General features: G+C 45.1%; 1 protein-coding gene across 1 annotated transcript in view; it reads left to right on the top strand.

Annotated features, from left to right (window-relative positions):
- Nucleotides 1-7,356, top strand: part of LOC124027500 (vacuolar protein sorting-associated protein 13C-like) — a 31,703-nt gene extending 24,347 nt beyond the window's left edge. The window contains exons 12-13 of the mRNA XM_046339914.1: nucleotides 6,967-7,042; nucleotides 7,269-7,356. The gene's annotated coding sequence lies outside the window, so the exon portion shown is untranslated. The remainder of the gene's footprint in view (nucleotides 1-6,966; nucleotides 7,043-7,268) is intronic.
- Nucleotides 7,357-7,556: the final 200 nt, after the last annotated feature.

Below are 7,556 nucleotides of genomic sequence, written 5' to 3'. Positions count from 1 at the left end.
TCTAGATGGTTAGGTCTGTAGTGAGGTTATCTAGATGGTTAGGTCTGTAGTGAGGTCTGTAGTGAGGTTATCTAGATGGTTAGGTCTGTAGTGAGGTTATCTAGATGGTTGGGTCTGTAGTGAGGTTATCTAGATGGTTGGGTCTGTAGTGAGGTTATCTAGATGGTTAGGTCTGTAGTGAGGTTATCTAGATGGTTATGTCTGTAGTGAGGTTATCTAGATGGTTGGGTCTGTAGTGAGGTCTGTAGTGAGGTTATCTAGATGGTGAGGTCTGTAGTGAGGTTATCTAGATGGTTAGGTCTGTAGTGAGGTCATCTAGATGGTTAGGTCTGTAGTGAGGTCTGTAGTGAGGTTATCTAGATGGTTGGGTCTGTAGTGAGGTTATCTAGATGGTGAGGTCTGTAGTGAGGTTATCTAGATGGTTAGGTCTGTAGTGAGGTCTGTAGTGAGGTTATCTAGATGGTGAGGTCTGTAGTGAGGTTATCTAGATGGTTAGGTCTGTAGTGAGGTCTGTAGTGAGGTTATCTAGATGGTGAGGTCTGTAGTGAGGTTATCTAGATGGTTAGGTCTGTAGTGAGGTTATCTAGATGGTTAGGTCTGTAGTGAGGTCATCTAGATGGTTAGGTCTGTAGTGAGGTTATCTAGATGGTTAGGTCTGTAGTGAGGTTATCTAGATGGTTAGGTCTGTAGTGAGGTTATCTAGATGGTGAGGTCTGTAGTGAGGTCTGTAGTGAGGTTATCTAGATGGTTAGGTCTGTAGTGAGGTCTGTAGTGGGGTCTGTAGTGAGGTTATCTAGATGGTTAGGTTATCTAGATGGTTAGGTCTGTAGTGGGGTCTGTAGTGAGGTTATCTAGATGGTTGGGTCTGTAGTGGGGTCTGTAGTGAGGTTATCTAGATGGTTAGGTTATCTAGATGGTTAGGTCTGTAGTGAGGTCTGTAGTGAGGTTATCTAGATGGTTGGGTCTGTAGTGAGGTTATCTAGATGGTTAGGTCTGTAGTGAGGTTATCTAGATGGTGAGGTCTGTAGTGAGGTCTGTAGTGAGGTTATCTAGATGGTTAGGTTATCTAGATGGTTAGGTTATCTAGATGGTTAGGTCTGTAGTGAGGTCTGTAGTGAGGTTATCTAGATGGTTGGGTCTGTAGTGAGGTTATCTAGATGGTTAGGTCTGTAGTGAGGTTATCTAGATGGTGAGGTCTGTAGTGAGGTCTGTAGTGAGGTTATCTAGATGGTTGGGTCTGTAGTGGGGTCTGTAGTGGGGTCTGTAGTGAGGTTATCTAGATGGTTGGGTCTGTAGTGGGGTCTGTAGTGGGGTCTGTAGTGAGGTTATCTAGATGGTTGGGTCTGTAGTGGGGTCTGTAGTGGGGTCTGTAGTGAGGTTATCTAGATGGTTAGGTCTGTAGTGAGGTTATCTAGATGGTTGGGTCTGTAGTGAGGTTATCTAGATGGTTGGGTCTGTAGTGGGGTCTGTAGTGGGGTCTGTAGTGAGGTTATCTAGATGGTTGGGTCTGTAGTGGGGTCTGTAGTGGGGTCTGTAGTGAGGTTATCTAGATGGTTGGGTCTGTAGTGGGGTCTGTAGTGGGGTCTGTAGTGAGGTTATCTAGATGGTTAGGTCTGTAGTGAGGTTATCTAGATGGTTGGGTCTGTAGTGAGGTTATCTAGATGGTTAGGTCTGTAGTGAGGTTATCTAGATGGTTATGTCTGTAGTGAGGTTATCTAGATGGTTGGGTCTGTAGTGAGGTCTGTAGTGAGGTTATCTAGATGGTGAGGTCTGTAGTGAGGTTATCTAGATGGTTAGGTCTGTAGTGAGGTCATCTAGATGGTTAGGTCTGTAGTGAGGTCTGTAGTGAGGTTATCTAGATGGTTGGGTCTGTAGTGAGGTTATCTAGATGGTGAGGTCTGTAGTGAGGTTATCTAGATGGTTAGGTCTGTAGTGAGGTTATCTAGATGGTTAGGTCTGTAGTGAGGTCTGTAGTGAGGTTATCTAGATGGTTAGGTCTGTAGTGAGGTTATCTAGATGGTTATGTCTGTAGTGGGGTTATCTAGATGGTGAGGTCTGTAGTGAGGTTATCTAGATGGTTAGGTCTGTAGTGAGGTTATCTAGATGGTTAGGTCTGTAGTGAGGTTATCTAGATGGTTGGGTCTGTAGTGAGGTTATCTAGATGGTGAGGTCTGTAGTGAGGTTATCTAGATGGTTGGGTCTGTAGTGGGGTCTGTAGTGAGGTTATCTAGATGGTTAGGTCTGTAGTGAGGTCTGTAGTGAGGTCTGTAGTGAGGTTATCTAGATGGTTAGGTCTGTAGTGAGGTTATCTAGATGGTTAGGTCTGTAGTGAGGTCTGTAGTGAGGTTATCTAGATGGTTAGGTCTGTAGTGAGGTTATCTAGATGGTTAGGTCTGTAGTGGGGTCTGTAGTGGGGTTATCTAGATGGTTAGGTCTGTAGTGAGGTTATCTAGATGGTTGGGTCTGTAGTGAGGTCTGTAGTGAGGTTATCTAGATGGTTAGGTCTGTAGTGAGGTCTGTAGTGGGGTCTGTAGTGGGGTCTGTAGTGAGGTTATCTAGATGGTTGGGTCTGTAGTGAGGTCTGTAGTGAGGTTATCTAGATGGTGAGGTCTGTAGTGAGGTCATCTAGATGGTTGGGTCTGTAGTGAGGTCTGTAGTGAGGTTATCTAGATGGTTGGGTCTGTAGTGAGGTCTGTAGTGAGGTTATCTAGATGGTGAGGTCTGTAGTGAGGTCATCTAGATGGTTGGGTCTGTAGTGAGGTCTGTAGTGAGGTTATCTAGATGGTTAGGTCTGTAGTGAGGTCTGTAGTGAGGTTATCTAGATGTTTAGGTCTGTAGTGAGGTCTGTAGTGAGGTTATCTAGATGGTGGGGTCTGTAGTGAGGTTATCTAGATGGTTAGGTCTGTAGTGAGGTTATCTAGATGGTTAGGTCTGTAGTGAGGTCATCTAGATGGTTAGGTCTGTAGTGAGGTCTGTAGTGAGGTTATCTAGATGGTGAGGTCTGTAGTGAGGTCATCTAGATGGTTAGGTCTGTAGTGAGGTCTGTAGTGAGGTTATCTAGATGGTGAGGTCTGTAGTGAGGTTATCTAGATGGTTAGGTCTGTAGTGAGGTTATCTAGATGGTTAGGTCTGTAGTGAGGTCTGTAGTGAGGTTATCTAGATGGTTGGGTCTGTAGTGAGGTCTGTAGTGAGGTTATCTAGATGGTTAGGTCTGTAGTGAGGTTATCTAGATGGTTAGGTCTGTAGTGAGGTTATCTAGATGGTTGGGTCTGTAGTGAGGTTATCTAGATGGTGAGGTCTGTAGTGAGGTTATCTAGATGGTTAGGTCTGTAGTGAGGTTATCTAGATGGTTAGGTCTGTAGCGAGGTCTGTAGTGGGGTTATCTAGATGGTTAGGTCTGTAGCGAGGTCTGTAGTGGGGTTATCTAGATGGTTGGGTCTGTAGTGAGGTCTGTAGTGAGGTTATCTAGATGGTTGGGTCTGTAGTGAGGTTATCTAGATGGTGAGGTCTGTAGTGAGGTTATCTAGATGGTTAGGTCTGTAGTGAGGTTATCTAGATGGTGAGGTCTGTAGTGAGGTTATCTAGATGGTTAGGTCTGTAGTGAGGTTATCTAGATGGTTAGGTCTGTAGTGAGGTTATCTAGATGGTGAGGTCTGTAGTGAGGTTATCTAGATGGTTAGGTCTGTAGTGAGGTTATCTAGATGGTTAGGTCTGTAGTGAGGTCTGTAGTGAGGTTATCTAGATGGTGAGGTCTGTAGTGAGGTCATCTAGATGGTTGGGTCTGTAGTGAGGTCTGTAGTGAGGTTATCTAGATGGTTAGGTCTGTAGTGAGGTTATCTAGATGGTTAGGTCTGTAGTGAGGCCTGTAGTGGGATTATCTAGATGGTGAGGTCTGTAGTGAGGTCATCTAGATGGTTAGGTCTGTAGTGAGGTTATCTAGATGGTTAGGTCTGTAGTGAGGTCTGTAGTGAGGTCATCTAGATGGTTAGGTCTGTAGTGAGGTCTGTAGTGGGGTTATCTAGATGGTTAGGTCTGTAGTGAGGTTATCTAGATGGTTAGGTCTGTAGTGAGGTTATCTAGATGGTTGGGTCTGTAGTGAGGTCTGTAGTGAGATATCTAGATGGTTAGGTCTGTAGTGAGGTCTGTAGTGGGATTATCTAGATGGTGAGGTCTGTAGTGAGGTCATCTAGATGGTTGGGTCTGTAGTGAGGTCTGTAGTGAGGTCATCTAGATGGTTGGGTCTGTAGTGAGGTTATCTAGATGGTTAGGTCTGTAGTGAGGTTATCTAGATGGTTAGGTCTGTAGTGAGGTCTGTAGTGAGATCATCTAGATGGTTGGGTCTGTAGTGAGGTCTGTAGTGAGGTTATCTAGATGGTTAGGTCTGTAGTGAGGTCTGTAGTGAGGTCTGTAGTGAGGTTATCTAGATGGTTAGGTCTGTAGTGAGGTTATCTAGATGGTTAGGTCTGTAGTGAGGTTATCTAGATGGTTAGGTCTGTAGTGAGGTTATCTAGATGGTTGGGTCTGTAGTGAGGTTATCTAGATGGTTAGGTCTGTAGTGAGGTTATCTAGATGGTTAGGTCTGTAGTGAGGTTATCTAGATGGTTGGGTCTGTAGTGAGGTTATCTAGATGGTTAGGTCTGTAGTGAGGTCTGTAGTGAGGTTATCTAGATGGTTAGGTCTGTAGTGAGGTCTGTAGTGAGGTTATCTAGATGGTTGGGTCTGTAGTGGGGTCTGTAGTGAGGTTATCTAGATGGTTAGGTCTGTAGTGAGGTCTGTAGTGAGGTTATCTAGATGGTTGGGTCTGTAGTGAGGTTATCTAGATGGTTAGGTCTGTAGTGAGGTTATCTAGATGGTTAGGTCTGTAGTGAGGTCTGTAGTGAGGTTATCTAGATGGTTGGGTCTGTAGTGAGGTTATCTAGATGGTTAGGTCTGTAGTGAGGTTATCTAGATGGTTAGGTCTGTAGTGAGGTCTGTAGTGGGGTTATCTAGATGGTGAGGTCTGTAGTGAGGTTATCTAGATGGTTAGGTCTGTAGTGAGGTTATCTAGATGGTTAGGTCTGTAGTGAGGTCTGTAGTGGGGTTATCTAGATGGTGAGGTCTGTAGTGAGGTCATCTAGATGGTGGGGTCTGTAGTGAGGTTATCTAGATGGTTAGGTCTGTAGTGAGGTCTGTAGTGAGGTTATCTAGATGGTTAGGTCTGTAGTGAGGTTATCTAGATGGTTAGGTCTGTAGTGAGGTTATCTAGATGGTTAGGTCTGTAGTGAGGTCTGTAGTGAGGTCTGTAGTGAGGTTATCTAGATGGTTAGGTCTGTAGTGAGGTTATCTAGATGGTTAGGTCTGTAGTGAGGTTATCTAGATGGTTAGGTCTGTAGTGAGGTTATCTAGATGGTTAGGTCTGTAGTGAGGTCTGTAGTGAGGTCATCTAGATGGTTAGGTCTGTAGTGAGGTTATCTAGATGGTTAGGTCTGTAGTGAGGTCTGTAGTGGGGTTATCTAGATGGTGAGGTCTGTAGTGAGGTTATCTAGATGGTTAGGTCTGTAGTGAGGTTATCTAGATGGTTAGGTCTGTAGTGGGGTCTGTAGTGAGGTTATCTAGATGGTTAGGTCTGTAGTGAGGTCTGTAGTGAGGTCTGTAGTGAGGTTATCTAGATGGTTAGGTCTGTAGTGGGGTCTGTAGTGGGGTCTGTAGTGGGGTCTGTAGTGAGGTTATCTAGATGGTTAGGTCTGTAGTGAGGTCTGTAGTGAGGTTATCTAGATGGTTAGGTCTGTAGTGAGGTCTGTAGTGAGGTTATCTAGATGGTGGGGTCTGTAGTGAGGTTATCTAGATGGTTAGGTCTGTAGTGAGGTTATCTAGATGGTTAGGTCTGTAGTGAGGTCTGTAGTGAGGTTATCTAGATGGTTAGGTCTGTAGTGAGGTTATCTAGATGGTTAGGTCTGTAGTGAGGTCTGTAGTGAGGTTATCTAGATGGTGAGGTCTGTAGTGAGGTCTGTAGTGAGGTTATCTAGATGGTTAGGTCTGTAGTGAGGTTATCTAGATGTTTAGGTCTGTAGTGAGGTTATCTAGATGGTTGGGTCTGTAGTGAGGTTATCTAGATGGTTAGGTCTGTAGTGAGGTCTGTAGTGAGGTTATCTAGATGGTTAGGTCTGTAGTGAGGTCTGTAGTGAGGTTATCTAGATGGTTAGGTCTGTAGTGAGGTTATCTAGATGGTTGGGTCTGTAGTGAGGTTATCTAGATGGTTAGGTCTGTAGTGAGGTCTGTAGTGAGGTTATCTAGATGGTTAGGTCTGTAGTGAGGTCTGTAGTGAGATATCTAGATGGTTATGTCTGTAGTGAGGTCTGTAGTGAGGTTATCTAGATGGTTAGGTCTGTAGTGAGGTTATCTAGATGGTTAGGTCTGTAGTGAGGTCTGTAGTGAGGTTATCTAGATGGTTAGGTCTGTAGTGAGGTCTGTAGTGAGGTTATCTAGATGGTTAGGTCTGTAGTGAGGTCATCTAGATGGTTGGGTCTGTAGTGAGGTTATCTAGATGGTTAGGTCTGTGGTGAGGTTATCTAGATGGTGAGGTCTGTAGTGAGGTCTGTAGTGAGGTTATCTAGATGGTTAGGTCTGTAGTGAGGTTATCTAGATGGTTGGGTCTGTAGTGAGGTCTGTAGTGGGGTTATCTAGATGGTTAGGTCTGTAGTGAGGTCTGTAGTGAGGTTATCTAGATGGTGAGGTCTGTAGTGAGGTTATCTAGATGGTTAGGTCTGTAGTGAGGTTATCTAGATGGTGAGGTCTGTAGTGAGGTTATCTAGATGGTTAGGTCTGTAGTGAGGTCTGTAGTGAGGTTATCTAGATGGTGAGGTCTGTAGTGAGGTTATCTAGATGGTTAGGTCTGTAGTGAGGTTATCTAGATGGTTGGGTCTGTAGTGTTCAACAGCAGTACCTCTGTAGTGACTCTTGACATTCCTTGGTGGTGTTGTGTTATAGGGAGCGGTTCAGGGACCTGAGGAGTTCGCTGAGGGCTTTGTGATCGGAGTACGCAGTCTACTGGGTCACACTGTCGGTAAGTGTGTGTGTGTGTGTGTGTGTACTCTTGTATGTTTACCACAGGAGGTTGGTGGCACTTTAATTGGGGAGGACGGGGTTCGTGGTAATGGCTGGAGTGGAATCAGTGGACCGGGGTCAAATCCATGGTTTCCATGTGTTTGATGTCGTCTCCGACGCCACATGAGCCGTCCCCCTCAGCAGCCTGAGTATATCTGAATCGTCTTCTCTCTCCTCCCCACCAGGTGGCGCTGCAGGCATGGTGTCCCGTATTACGGGTCAGTGGGTAAAGGACTGGCTGCCATCACCATGGATAAAGAGTACCAGCAAAAAGACGGGAGGAGATGAACAGACCACCCAGAGACTTTGGAGAGAGTCTGGCCAAGGGAGGCATGGGATTCTTTAAGGTACCACTGTAGTTCTCTGATCATTAATAACAGACCACCCAGAGACTTTGAGAGAGTCTGGCCAAGGAGGCATGGGATTCTTTAAGGTACCACTGTAGTTCTCTGATCATTAATAACAGACCGTCT

Source organism: Oncorhynchus gorbuscha, unplaced genomic scaffold, assembly GCF_021184085.1.
Source record: "Oncorhynchus gorbuscha isolate QuinsamMale2020 ecotype Even-year unplaced genomic scaffold, OgorEven_v1.0 Un_scaffold_3304, whole genome shotgun sequence".
NCBI classification, from domain to species: Eukaryota; Metazoa; Chordata; class Actinopteri; order Salmoniformes; family Salmonidae; genus Oncorhynchus; species Oncorhynchus gorbuscha.
The sequence above is the reverse complement of the archived record's forward strand: the minus strand, read 5'-3'. Positions and strand labels throughout refer to the sequence as shown.